Here is a 14,130-nt window from a genome sequence, read left to right on the forward strand (position 1 = left end):
GGGCTCCGTCCTGGGCACAGAATGGGCATCCAGGGACGTCCCAGGGAGGGCGTATCCACTGGAATTCAGGAGCCTAGTAAGGGCAGGTGAGACCAGCTCAGAGCAGGCCTGTGTGGCCTGTGGGTTACAGTAAGGTCAGGCCTCCGCGGTGACACAGCACTCCCCACCACTCCACGCCTGAAAAGAATGTCAGGGGACACCCCCAAGCTCACCCTAAAGGACAGGTTGGCAAAGAATACAGTCCCACCCTGACATCCCCAGGTCTATCCCAATGTAGGCTGTCCCTAGGGACCATAAGCTAGAGGTCATGATCAGATGGTTGGGGACATAGGTTGGGAGTAGAATCTTACACAGCCCAGCCTGTGCTTCCTGGAAGGGGATGGAGGGAGAGAGGGATTACAGGCCGCCCTCCATCGTGCTCTCACACTGGAATTAGGGTTGTTTGGACGTAAGAGAGATGTGCCACCCGTTCCCATGGAACCTCCCTCACAGTGAAATAAACGCCTTCCGAACACATCCCAATCCCAGGAGACCACAGTGGAAACAGCCTGTGAGACACCAAGTTCCTAGGGAGAATTGCTTCCAACAATGCTACCGCCGTGCAATGCACTGTGTCATCTATCCTGTGGACTGCTGCTTGGTGGAGGGGGCGGGGAGGGCAGTGTGTGTGCCCCTTGAAGGCCAGACACCAGCCTGGGGCAGTGGCCCAGGCTTCCTCCATCACAGCTGCAGGTGGGAGCTAAGGGGTGGGCAGGGCCTCCCAGAGAGAGGTTTTTGTACGAGCCTGTGTCACTGTGTTGGGTGTTCGGCGGAGGGACCCAGCTGACCGTCCTAGGTGAGTGTCTCCTTCCCCCTCCTTCCTTGTTCCCTGAGCAGTCTGGGCAATTTTCTGCTAGTTTTGCTCTTTTTGGGGAGTCTTGTCTCAGCCTGTGGCCAAGCTTTCAACTAGGTTCCCAGTGCTTGGGACCCTGAGCTCTTCCCATCTCCGTTCTTACTGTCCTCTTTGCATCCAAGGTCAGCCTCAGCAGTTCACCTCTGACCCCTGACTGAGGAACGGACAGGATGCCCTGTGCTTTCTTCCATATGTTTGCCAGAACCGTGCTGGATTCTAGACGGGCTCTGTTCTGTCTTCCTCTGAGGGGCTCCTATTGTACCAGATTTCTTTCTGGGGTCAGTGGTTGCCCACATCCTAAGGAGACGGGAGGATAAGCAGGCCTGAGGGGTTAACCACGTGAACATTGTAGGGTGACCAAGGCTAGAGACGGCCAGGTCAGAGGTTCAGGGCAGGTCTCTGGGACTGTGGGCTCATGAACAAGGTTAAGGAATGGTGCTGGGGTGCAGGGCTCCCCCGGCCTTCATAGAGCTGTCATGCAGTGTCCTAACCATCATTGCACCTGGGAACTCTGCAGGAGGAAGGACACAGCGGGGAAGAGGAGGTACAGGAGGAAGAACACAGGCGGAAGGAGGAGGTGCAGCAGGAAGGGTCATGGAATGACAAGGATTGGGGTCAAGTTGGCCTTTGAGTCTCTGGGGGACAAACAGACTTGATCAAGGAAATGCAGAATCTATGGCATGAAACCTCTAGTGATCTGAGCAGTTTGCGGGGATGCCATTGACTGTAGAAGAGAGAGACCCAAGGACAGACAGACTCTGATTCATCAGCAAAAAGTGTGCACCATTAGAGAAGTTACGGGAGAGATGGATTAGGGGGTGAAAAACTGACCCCTTGGGCCTATACTCCAAAGACCCCAGCAGAAAGGATCAGGTCAGAGGTGTGCACCCTTGGACCCAGCAGGAGGTCAGAGGGCTCAGAGCATCTTCTGTGGGACAAACAGACTGACAGACAGAGACAGGCCCAGTCAGATACCAGGAGACGGCAGAGCCAGAGGGTGACAGTCAGATGTGTGGGTGGCAGAACGGGGCGGACAAGGACAGGAGATGGGCTCAGGGTTACTCAGGAAAATGGGGAGTTGATCTAGGAACACCCCAAACTGCCCTGCATGGCTTGGACACTCACACCCAGAGAGGCCCCTGCCCTCGTGGTCCTTATGGTCCTCAGGACACTGTCCCCACAGGAAGACGGAGGTCAGGAGCTTTCAGGATGGACCCTGAGCCTCTCCCCTCCTGCCCCTCCCGCACCCACAGGTCAGCCCAAGTCTGCACCCTCGGTGTCTCTGTTCCCGCCCTCCGCTGAGGAGCTCACCAAGAACAAGGCCACACTGGTGTGTCTCATGAGTGACTTCTACCCGGGCATCGTGAAGGTGGACTGGAAGAAAAATGGCACCCCCGTCACCCAGGGCGTGGAGACCACCAAGCCCTCCAAGCAGAGCAACAACAAGTACGCGGCCAGCAGCTACCTGAGCGTGTCCAGCCAAGACTGGAAATCTGCCAGCGCCTACAGCTGCCAGGTCACGCACGAAGGCAACACCGTGGAGAAGACAGTGGTCCCCTCACAGTGTTCCTAGGACCTGAGTCCCCACTTCTGGGGACACTTCTCCGTCAGACACTCCCTTCCCCCGCTCTCCACTGAACCCCTGAGGCTCCTGCCCTGGTCCGCTCAGACTGGGCAGACACCATCCCTCCCCGTTTCCACTTCTCCTAAATAAATTCCTGGTCATGTATCATCTGACATGTCTCATGTGTGTTCTGTGTGTGGGAGGGGTCTCTAGGTTAAACAAAGGGCAGGATGGTTATGACATGTGATTCCATCCTCCCATCATTAGCTCAACTAAGCAACCAGGGACCTGAATCAGCTCTGAGTGCCTGTGAAGGCCCGGACCCAGAGCAGGATTTCTCTTGTTGTTCCGGCCCTGGGAGGCATTCCTTTTTCACTTTGAAGAGAAAAGGGCTGAGCAACAAAAATGTGGGTACCCTGAGGACAGATCACAGAGAAAGGAAGAGGGTCCCAGGAGATGGGCTATAGATGGAAATATTGGGAAGGAAATCATGGAGCCAAGGCTCTGGTCTTTGGGAACAGACATTGAACTTCCCTGTCCCTCATGGAACCCAATGGGAGAGCCATTACAGGTGAAGGTTTGTGGTTGGTTCTTCACCACAGAGTCATGGAAAGCTTTGAACAGTGCCTCCCATGGCCCATTTGTCACGCTTTGCCAATGCACATTAGCTAAGCAACGACACTGACTGGTCCTGCGTCAGAGAAACAGTTTAATATCACAGAGCCTGACAATTCCCCCATCATGCTCACACCCCTTACCCACTCAGGGAGCCGGGAACACTCTGCAAGGCATGGCCCCTGGTGCTGGGAACATGGGCTGAGGATGAGGCACAAGGAAGCTCAGTTTACGTTTGCATCGTCTTGGGTCAGGATCAGGATCAAGGTGATCCTAGTTTGGGCCTGGGACCTCCATCATGAAGATCTCACATCCTGAAGTCAGATCAACCAGAGAGTTTGGGGGTTGGTTTAAGGATGGAGCAGGTGATGTCAGCATCTCAGGTGGAGGGGACATGGCAGTTGACCTTGAAGGATCAGAAAGGGCACCGTCCTGGGCACAGAATGCGCATCCAGTGACGGCCCAGGAGGGCATATCACCTGGAATTCAGGAGCCTAGTAAGGGCAGGTGTGACCAGCTCAGAGCAGGCATGTGTGGCCTGTGGGTTACAGCAAGGTCAGGCATCCTGGTGACACAGTGCCCCACACCACTGCGACCATGGGAGCAAAGGCAGGGGATACTCCCAAGGTCACCCTAAAAGACAGGTTGGCAATCTTACAGGACATGCCCCCCTCCCCGACATCACCCAGAACACTGCCTCTAGGCTGTCCCTAGGGAAGATAAGCCTGAGGCATTGATCAGATGGTTGGGGACATGGGAAGTGGCCAATACTCTGGACACAGGCCAACCTGCCTTTCCCCGGAAGGGGAGGGAGGGAGAGAGGGAATAGAGCTGCCCTCCCCTCCTGCTCTCACGAAGGGATTAGGGATTGGGGACCTAAGAGAGATGCGCATCCATTCCCATGAGCCCTCACTCCCAGAGACAAAAATAGGCTCCAAAGGCATCCCACATCCAGGAGACCATAGCGGTAAAGAGCCCGTCAGACACCGAATCCCTTTAGGAGACTTGCTTCCAACAATCCCGCTTCTGTACAACACGCTGTGTCCTCTACCCTGTTGTCTGCCCTGTCGTGGGGGGCAATGTGCGTGCCCCTGGCAACCCTCACAGCAGCCTGGGGCAGTGGCCCAGGCTTCCTCCATCACAGCTGCAGGTGGGGGCTCAGGGGTGGGGCAGGGCCTCCCAGAGAGAGGTTTTTGTATGAGCCTGTGTCACAGTGTGCTGTGTTCGGCGGAGGGACCCAGCTGACCGTCCTAGGTGAGTCTCTCATTCGCTCTTCTCCCCTCCTCCCCCAGCAGTTTGGGCCATTTTCTGCTGGTTTCGCTATTTTTCTGGGGGTTCTCTCAGCTTGTGGCCAGGTTTTCACCCAGGATCCTGGGCTTGTGGGACAGTGAGCACTTGCTTTCAGCCTTCTTACTCTCCTATTTTCATCCACTGGCCTCAAGTAGCCCTTTTTCTCTGTCCCAAGACAGAGGAATGATGAGGATGCCCTGTAAACCCTTCTGTCTGCCTGCCAGGGTCATGCTGGATTCTAGACGGGCCTGTTCTTTGTTCCCCTGCTGGGTTCCTATGGCACGAGATTATTTCTGGGGGTCAACAGTAGCGCTGTCTTAAGGGGAAGAAAGGATAAGGAGCACTGAGGGAGTCAACTCGTGCAAATTTTAGGGTGACTCAGTACCCTCTGGGCCAAGGCTAGAGACACACCGGTCAGAGGTTGGGGGCAGGTCTCAGGGACTGTGGACTCATGAACAAGGGCCAGGAATGGTGCTGGGGTGCAGGGCTTCCCAGGGCCTGCATTGAGCTGCCATGCAGAGTCCTGACCAGCCTCGCCCCAGGGAAGCCTGCAGGAGGAAGGACACGGGGGGAGGAGGAGGTGCAGGAGGAAGGGTCATGGAATGACAGGTATGAGGACAAGGTGGCCTTGGGTCTCCGCAGGACGAACATCCTCTCAGAAGGTAACGTACAATTATTGGCATAAAAGCTCCAGTGATAGGACCGATTAGCAGGGACTCCATTGACTGTAGAATGAGGGACCCAGGGACAGACAGACAATTTGTTCATCAGCAAAACTCATACTCAATTAAGAGAAAGTAGAGGACAGATAGATTGGGAGGTTTATTTTTTTAGCCGGGGTGGGTGGGGGGTGACAGAACCCTGAGGGCAAAGACCCTAAGATGCCAACACAAAGGATCAGGTCAGAGTTGTGCACACTTGGACCCAGCAGGAGGTCAGAGGGCTCAGAGCATCTTCTGTGGGACAAACAGACTGACAGACACAGACAGGCCCAGTCAGATACCAGGTGAAGGCAGAGCCAGAGGGTGACAGACAGATGTGTGGGTGACAGAACGGGGCCCACAAGGATGGGTGATGGCAGGTGTCCCGGCTCAGGGTTTCTCAGGAAAATGGGGAGTTGAGCTAGGAACACCCCAAACTGCCCTGGATGGCATGGACACTCACCCCCAGAGAGGACCCTGCCCTCGGGGTCCTGATGGTCCTCAGGACACTGTCCCCACAGGAAGACCAAAATCAGGAGCTTTCAGGATGGACCCTGAGCCTCTCCCTTCCTACGCCTCCCGCACCCACAGGTCAGCCCAAGTCTGCACCCTCGGTGTCTCTGTTCCCGCCCTCCGCTGAGGAGCTCACCAAGAACAAGGCCACACTGGTGTGTCTCATGAGTGACTTCTACCCGGGCAGCGTGACGGTGGCCTGGAAGGCAAATGGCACCCCCGTCACCCAGGGCGTGGAGACCACCAAGCCCTCCAAGCAGAGCAACAACAAGTACGCGGCCAGCAGCTACCTGAGCGTGTCCAGCCAAGACTGGAATTCTGCCAGCGCCTACAGCTGCCAGGTCACGCACGAAGGGAACACCGTGGAGAAGACAGTGGTCCCCTCACAGTGTTCCTAGGACCTGAGTCCCCACTTCTGGGGACACTTCTCCGTCAGTCACTCCCTTCCCCCGCTCTCCACTGAACCCCTGAGGCTCCTGCCCTGGTATGCTCAGACTGGGCAGGTCTTCATCCCTCCCCTTTTCCACTTCTCCTAAATAAACTCCTGGTCATTTATCATCTGACATGTCTCATGTGTGTTCTGTGTGTGGGAGGGTTCTATAGGTTAAACAAAGGGCAGGATGGTTATGATATGTGATTCCATCTTCCCATCATTAGCTCAACTAAGCAACCAGAGACCTGAATCAGCTCTGAGTGCCTGTGGGAACTGTGACACAAAGCAGGAACTTCTCCTGCGGGTCCAGCCCTGGGAAGCAGTCCTTTTTCACTTTGAAGGGACAAGGTCTGAGCGACAAAATTATGGTTACCCTGAGGACGGATCAGGGAGAAATCAAGAGAGTCCCAGGAGATGGGCTATAGATGGAAATATTGGGAAGGAAATCATGGAGCCAAGGCTCTGGTCTTTGGGAACAGACATTGAACTTCCCTGTCCCTCATGGAACCCAATGGGAGAGCCATTACAGGTGAAGGTTTGTGGTTGGTTCTTCACCACAGAGTCATGGAAAGCTTTGAACAGTGCCTCCCATGGCCCATTTGTCACGCTTTGCCAATGCACATTAGCTAAGCAACGACACTGACTAGTCCTGCGTCAGAGAAACAGTTTAATATCACAGAGCCTGACAATTCCCCATCATGCTCACACCCCTTACCCACTCAGGGAGCCTGGAACACTCTGCAAGGCATGGCCCCTGGTGCTGGGAACATGGGGTGAGGATGAGGCACAAGGAAGCTCAATTTATATTCGCATCGTCTTGGGTCAGGATCAGGCTCCAGGTGGGCCTCGCTTGGGCCTGGGACCTCCATCATGAAGATCTCACACCCAGAAGTCAGATCAACCTGAGAGTTTGGGGATTGGTTTAAGGATGGAGCAGGTGATGTCAGCCCTCAAGTGGAGGGGACATGGGAGTTGACCTTGATGAACTAGAAAGGGCACCGTCCTGGGCACAGAATGGGCATCCAGTGACATCCTATGGAGGGCATATCCACTGGAATTCAGGAGCCTAGGAAGGGCAGGTGTGACCAGACAGAGCAGGCATGTGTGGCCTGTGGGTTACAGCAAGGTAAGGCGTACCCCGTAACACAGCACCCCCCACCACTCCACCCCTGTAAAGGATGTCAGGGGACACCCCCAAGGTCACTCTAAAGGACACGTTGGCAAAGACTACAGTCCCACCCGAACATCACCAGGTCTATCCCAATCGAGGCTGTCCCTAGGGACGCTAACCCAGGGGCCTTGATCAGATGGCTGGGGACATGGGAAGTTGCCAGTAGACTTTCTTCACAGACCAACCTGCCTTTCCCCGGAAGGGAAGGGAGGGGGAGGGAATACGCACTGCCCTCCCCTCCTACTCTCACCCAGGGCTTAGGGGTGTTTGGACATAAGAGAGATGGCCACCCATTCCCATGGAACCTCCTCACAGTGACACAGAAGCCCGCAACATGCATCCCACATCCCAGGGGAGCAGAGTGGAACCAGCCTTTCAAACACCTAATGCCTTTGGGAGAATTGCTTCCAAGAATGCTATCGCCATGCAATGCAACATGTCCTCTATCCTGTCACCTGCTGGTCTGAAAGGGGGGACAGTGTGTGTGCCCCTTGTAGACCAGACACCACTCTGGGGCAGTGGCCCAGGCTTCCTCCAGAACAGCTGTGAGGGGCGGGAGGGGGGGCTCAGGGGTGGGGCAGGGCCTCCCAAAGAGAGGTTTTTGTATGAGCCTGTGTCACAGTGTTATGTGTTCGGCGGAGGGACCCAGCTGACCGTCCTAGGTGAGTGTCTCCTTCCCCCTCCTTCCCTGCTCCCCTTCAAAGTTTGGGCCACTTTCTGCTCTTTTTGCTCTTTTTCTGGTCTTGTCTCAGCCTGTGGCCAAGCTTTCCCCCAGGATCCCTGCCCTTGGGGACCTGAGCTCTTCCCATCCCTGTTCTTACTGTCCTACTTGGTCACCCTCAGCCCTTCACCTCTGACCTCAGAGACAGAGGAATGGAAAGGTGCCTTGTGGATTCCTCTATCTGTCTGTGAGGGTCATGCTGGATTCCAGTTGGGCTCTGTTCTGTTTTCCCCTGATGGGCTCCTGTGGGACAAGATTTATATCTGCAAGTCACTGGTGGCCCCTGTCTTAAGGGGAAGAGAGGAAAAGAAGTACTGAGGGGTAACAGGGTGAAAATTTTAGAATGAGCCAGATCGCTCAAGGCCAAGGCTAGAGATGAGCAGGTCAGGGATTAGGGGAAGGTCTCCGACTGTGGACTCATGAACAAGGGCCAAGAACGGTGCTGGGGTGCTGGGCTCCCCGGGGCCTGCACAGAGCTGCCATGCAGAGTCTTGACCAGCCTTGCTCCTGGGAACTCTGCAGGAGGAAGGACACAGCGGGGAGGAGGAGGTGCAGGAGGAAGGGTCCTGGAATGACAGGTATGAGGACAAGGAGACCTTTGGGTCTTTGTGGGACAAACAGACTTGATCAAGAAAATGCATAATCTATGTCATGAAAGCTCTAATGATATGAGCAATTAGCGGGGATTCCATTGACTGTAGAATGAGAGCGACCCGAGGACAGACAGACAGATTTCTATTTCATCAGAAAAAGATTCTACCCAGTTTAGCCAGGGAGCAGGGGACATAGATTTGGGGGAAAACTGACCCCTTGGCCAATGCTCCAAAGCCCTAATGATATGAGCTATTTGGGGGGATACCCTTGACTATAGATGAGAGAGACCCAAGAACAGACAGGCAGACTTCTGATTCTTTAGCAAAATGTGTACACCATTAGAGAAGTTACGGGAGAGATGGATTTGGGGGTGAAAAACTGACCCCAAGGGCTGATGCTCCAAAGCCGCCAGCACAAAGGATCAGGTCAGAGGTGTCCACACTTGGACCCAGCAGGAGGTCAGAGGGCTCAGAGCACCTTCTGTGGGACAAACAGACTGACAGACACAGGCAGGCCCAGTCAGATACCAGGAGAAGGCAGAGCCAGAGGGTGACAGTCAGATGTGTGGGTGGCAGAACAGGGCCCACAAGGATGGGTGATGGCAGGTGTCCCGGCTCAGGGTTTCTCAGGAAAATGGGGAGTTGAGCTAAGAACACCCCTAACCAAACTGCCCTGCATGGCATGGACGCTCACACCCAGAGAGGCCCCTGCCCTCGGGGTCCTGATGGTCCTCAAGACACTGTCTCCACAGAAAGACCGAGGTCAGGAGCTTTCAGGATGGACCCTGAGCCTCTCCCCTCCTGCCCCTCCCACACCCACAGGTCAGCCCAAGTCTGCACCCTCGGTGTCTCTGTTCCCGCCCTCCGCTGAGGAGCTCACCAAGAACAAGGCCACACTGGTGTGTCTCATGAGTGACTTCTACCCGGGCATCGTGAAGGTGGACTGGAAGAAAAATGGCACCCCCGTCACCCAGGGCGTGGAGACCACCAAGCCCTCCAAGCAGAGCAACAACAAGTACGCGGCCAGCAGCTACCTGAGCGTGTCCAGCCAAGACTGGAATTCTGCCAGCGCCTACAGCTGCCAGGTCACGCACGAAGGGAACACCGTGGAGAAGACAGTGGTCCCCTCACAGTGTTCTTAGGACCTGAGTCCCCACTTCTGGGGACACTTCTCTGTCAGACACTCCCTTCCCCCGCTCTCCACTGAACCCCTGAGTCTCCTGCCCTGGTCCGCTCAGACTGGGCCGACACCATCCCTCCCCGTTTCCACTTCTCCTAAATAAACTCCTGGTCATTTATCATCTGACATGTCTTATGTGTGTTCTGTAGTCTGCAAGGGTCTCTAGTTTAAAGGGTCAGTAATAATGGGCAGGACAGGAATGACTTGACATGGATCTACCTTAGGTCCACTTGACTCACCCACCAGGGACCTGAATCAGCTCTGAGTGCCAGTGTGAAGTGATTCCCAGCGCAGGAACTTCTCCTGCGGGGCCGGCCCCTGGGACCCAGTCCTGGTCACCTGGAAAGGGACAAGGGCTTAGTGACAAAAATATGAATACCCTGAGGGGCAATCAATGAATACTGAAGAGGGTCCTAGGAGGGCACGATGGGCTACAGATGTAGATATTGGGAAGGAATTCATGGGGGAAGGCTGTGGTCATTGGGAACAGACATAGAACTTCCCTGTCCATCATGGAGCCTATTGGGAGAGCCATTACCAGGTGGGGGGTTCATGGTTGGCCCATCAGCATGGAGTCATGGAAAGCCTTGAACAGTGCCTCCCATGGCACCTTTGTCTATCTCTGCCAATGCACATTAGCTAAGGAAAGACACTGACTAGCCCTGCAGCAGAGAAGCAGTTTCATATCATGGACCTAACATTCCCCACCACGTTCATTCCTCCTACCCGCTCAGGGAGCCTGGGACTCATGGTCACTGGTGCTGGGAACATGGGGTGAGGATGAGGCATAAGGAAGCACAGTTTATGATCACATCGTCTTGGGTCAGGGTCAGGCTCAAGGTGACCCTAACTTGGGCCGGGGACCTCCATCATGAAGATCTCACAGCCTGAAGTATTGTCAAAATGAGATTTGGGGGGTTGGTTTAAGGATGGAGAAGGTGATGTCAGCTTGCACAAGGAAGGTGTGAGGGGGCATGAGTGTTGACCTTGATGGATTAGAAAGGGCTCCGTCCTGGGCACAGACTGGGCATCCAGGTACGTCCCAAGGAGGGCGTGTCCACTGGAATTCAGGAGCCAAGTAAGGGCAGGTGAGACCAGCTCAGAGCAGGCATGTGTGGCCTGTGGGTTACAGTGAGGTCAGGCCTCCGCGGTGACACAGCACTCCCCACCACTCCACCCCTGAAAAGAATGTCAGGGGACACCCCCAAGCTCACCCTAAAGAACAGGTTGGCAAAGACTACAGTCCCACCCTGACATCCCCAGGTCTATCCCAATCGAGGCTGTCCCTAGGGACCATAAGCTAGAGGTCATGATCAGTTGGTTGGGGACATAGGTTGGGAGTAGAATCTTACACAGCCCGGCCTGTGCTTCCTGGAAGGGGATGGAGGGAGAGAGGGAATACAGGCCACCCTCCATCGTGCTCTCACCCTGGAATTAGGGTTGTTTGGACGTAAGAGAGATGTGCCACCCGTTCCCATGGAACCTCCCTCACAGTGAAATAAACGCCTTCCAAACACATCCCAATCCCAGGAGACCACAGTGGAAACAGCCTGTGAGACACCAAGTTCCTAGGGAGAATTGCTTCCAACAATGCTACCGCCGTGCAATGCTCTGTGTCATCTATCCTGTCGACTGCTGCTTGGTGAATGGGGCGGGGAGGGCAGTGTGTGTGCCCCTTGCAGGCCAGACACCAGCCTGGGACAGCGGCCCAGGTTTCCTCCATCACAGCTGCAGGTGGGAGCTAAGGGGTGGGCAGGGCCTCCCAGAGAGAGGTTTTTGTACGAGTCTGTGTCACTGTGTTGGGTGTTCGGCGGAGGGACCCAGCTGACCGTCCTAGGTGAGTGTCTCCTTCCCCCTCCTTCCTTGTTCCCTGTGCAGTCTGGGCAATTTTCTGCTAGTTTTCCTCTTTTTGGGGGGTCTTGTCTCAGCCTGTGGCCAAGCTTTCAATTAGGATCCCAGCCTTTGGGACCCTGAGCTCTTCCCATCTCCGTTCTTACTGTCCTATTTAGCTCCAAGGTCACCATCAGCCGTTCACCTCTGACCCCTGACTGAGGAATGGACAGTATGCCCTGTGCTTTCTTCCATCTGTTTGCCAGGACCGTGCTGGATTCTAGACGGGCTCTGTTCTGTCTTCCTCTGAGGGGCTCCTATTGCACCAGATTTCTTTCTGAGGGTCAGTGGTTGCCCACATCCTAAGGGGAAGGGAGGATAAGCAGGCCTGAGGGGTTAACCACGTGAACATTGTAGGGTTTCCAAGGCTAGAGACTGCCAGGTCAGAGGTTCAGGGCAGGTCTCTGGGACTGTGGGCTCATGAACAAGGTCCAGGAATGGTGCTGGGGTGCTGGGGTCCTGACCAGCATCGCACCAGGGAAGCCTGCAGGAGGAAGGACACAGGGGTGGCGGGGGGGGGGGCGAGGTGCTGGAGGAAGGGTCATAGAATGACAGGTATGAGGTCAAGATGGCCTTTGGGTCTCTGTGGGACAAACAGACCTGCTCAAGGAAATGCAGAATCTATGGCATGAAACCTCTAGTGATCTGAGCAATTTGCGGGGATGCCATTGACTGTAGATGAGAGAGACCCAAGGACAGACAGACTCTGATTCATCAGCTAAAAGTGTGCACAGTTAGAGAAGTTACGGGAGACATACCCCCCAGCACCAAGGATGAGGTCAGAGGTGTGCACACTTGGACCCAGCAGGAGGTCAGAGGGCTCAGAGCATCTTCTGTGGGACAAACAGACTGACAGACACAGACAGGCCCAGTCAGATACCAGGAGAAGGCAGAGCCAGAGGGTGACAGTCACATGTGTGGATGGCAGAACGGGGCCCACAAGGACGGTGCTAGCAGGTGTCTAGGCTCAGGGTTTCTCAGGAAAATGGGGAATTGAGCTAGGAACACCCCAAACTGCCCTGCATGGCATGGACGCTCACACCCAGAGAGGCCCCTGCCCTCGGGGTCCTGATGGTCCTCAGGACACTGTCCCCACAGGAAAACCGAGGTCAGGAGCTTTCAGGATGGACCCTGAGCCTCTCCCCTCCTGCCCCTCCCGCACCCACAGGTCAGCCCAAGTCTGCACCATCGGTGTCTCTGTTCCCGCCCTCCGCTGAGGAGCTCACCAAGAACAAGGCCACACTGGTGTGTCTCATGAGTGACTTCTACCCGGGCAGCGTGACGGTGGCCTGGAAGGCAAATGGCACCCCCGTCACCCAGGGCGTGGAGACCACCAAGCCCTCCAAGCAGAGCAACAACAAGTACGCGGCCAGCAGCTACCTGAGCGTGTCCAGCCAAGACTGGAAATCTGCCAGCGCCTACAGCTGCCAGGTCACGCACGAAGGGAACACCGTGGAGAAGACAGTGGTCCCCTCGCAGTGTTCCTAGGACCTGAGTCCTCTCACCCTCCAGGACCCCCAGGAGGATCTCCCTGCCCCAACACCCATTCTCTCTTCTCCCTGCACCTGATCAGCTCTCAATAAAATATTCTCATTGTCAATCAGATGTCATGCTCTCCTGGTCATTTTTGTTTCTGGACTTTGGTCTTGAACTCAGCTATCCTCTAAGGTGAAGACAATAATCCTTTTGAGCCTGTGGGAAACGATGCATGTAGTGAAAGAGTCTATGTTTCCCTTAAGGGGTTTCCCTCTCCCCCAGAATTGCCCAGAGAATGTTCTAGAACAAGGGACAGAGACTGCACAACCCAGGAGAGTGCACTTCTCACACTTTCCCTAAAATTGCTTTTCTCCTGTGGCCCATGTCCACCCCCGAGGCCCATGCTCCTTGGTCCCCATGGAAACCAGGATAGGGCCTGAGCTCCCTTTCCCCAAAATCCTCATTCACATGCCTTCCGTGGCTTCCTACCCCCTCTGGAAATTCTCCATCCTCCCATTCTAGAGCATTTCTGCTCCTTTAGGCCCCCTCCCCCCTGCCCCTGTCTCATCACTGCCATGTGCCCTGACCCTTGGCCCCTCACTGTTCTACTCACTACAGAACCCTCGGTTCCTGGACCCTGACCACTCACCTGGACAATTCCCCCGGGATCACCTCTCCCATCTGGGTCCCAGCTGTGGTCAAGGCCGGTGGAGTTAGTGGCCAGCTCTGCTCCCTTTCAACCCCTCGGAGGCCGGCCCACCACTGACCCCACCACAAACACGAATGTCACAGTAGCCATGGGCGGCGGATGGGGCCACTAGTTTAAGGTCAAGAATATGGCCCGGCAGGTATGGCTCAGTGGTTGAGGGCCGACCTATGAACCAGGAGGGCACGGTTCAATTCCCGGTCAGGGCACAGGCCCGGGTTGCGGGCTCCATCCCCATTGTGGGGAATGCGGGAGGCAGCCGATCCATGATTCTTTCTCATCATTGATGTTTTTCTATCTCTCTCTCCTTCTCCCTTCCTCTCTGAAATCAATAAAAATATTAAAAATAATAATAATAAATAAAGTCAAGAATATGATTCTGGGA

The 14,130-nt window shown here is 55.2% G+C and overlaps 4 gene segments (V, D, J or C); all 4 read left to right on the top strand.

Annotated features, from left to right (window-relative positions):
• The first annotated feature begins 776 nt into the window (after positions 1–776).
• Positions 777–2,630, top strand: LOC308238493 (Ig lambda chain C region-like). The segment is given in 2 exons: positions 777–835; positions 2,146–2,630.
• A 1,520-nt stretch (positions 2,631–4,150) lies between these two features.
• On the top strand, positions 4,151–6,135 carry LOC308238237 (Ig lambda chain C region-like). The segment is given in 2 exons: positions 4,151–4,325; positions 5,654–6,135.
• Positions 6,136–7,603: 1,468 nt separating this feature from the next.
• Positions 7,604–9,800, top strand: LOC308238238 (Ig lambda chain C region-like). The segment is given in 2 exons: positions 7,604–7,841; positions 9,316–9,800.
• Positions 9,801–10,442: 642 nt separating this feature from the next.
• On the top strand, positions 10,443–13,167 carry LOC308238239 (Ig lambda chain C region-like). The segment is given in 3 exons: positions 10,443–10,447; positions 11,356–11,510; positions 12,732–13,167.
• Positions 13,168–14,130: the final 963 nt, after the last annotated feature.

The sequence above is a fragment of the Plecotus auritus genome (genome assembly GCF_963455305.1).
Source record: "Plecotus auritus genome assembly, chromosome: 13".
Classification (NCBI taxonomy): domain Eukaryota; kingdom Metazoa; phylum Chordata; class Mammalia; order Chiroptera; family Vespertilionidae; genus Plecotus; species Plecotus auritus.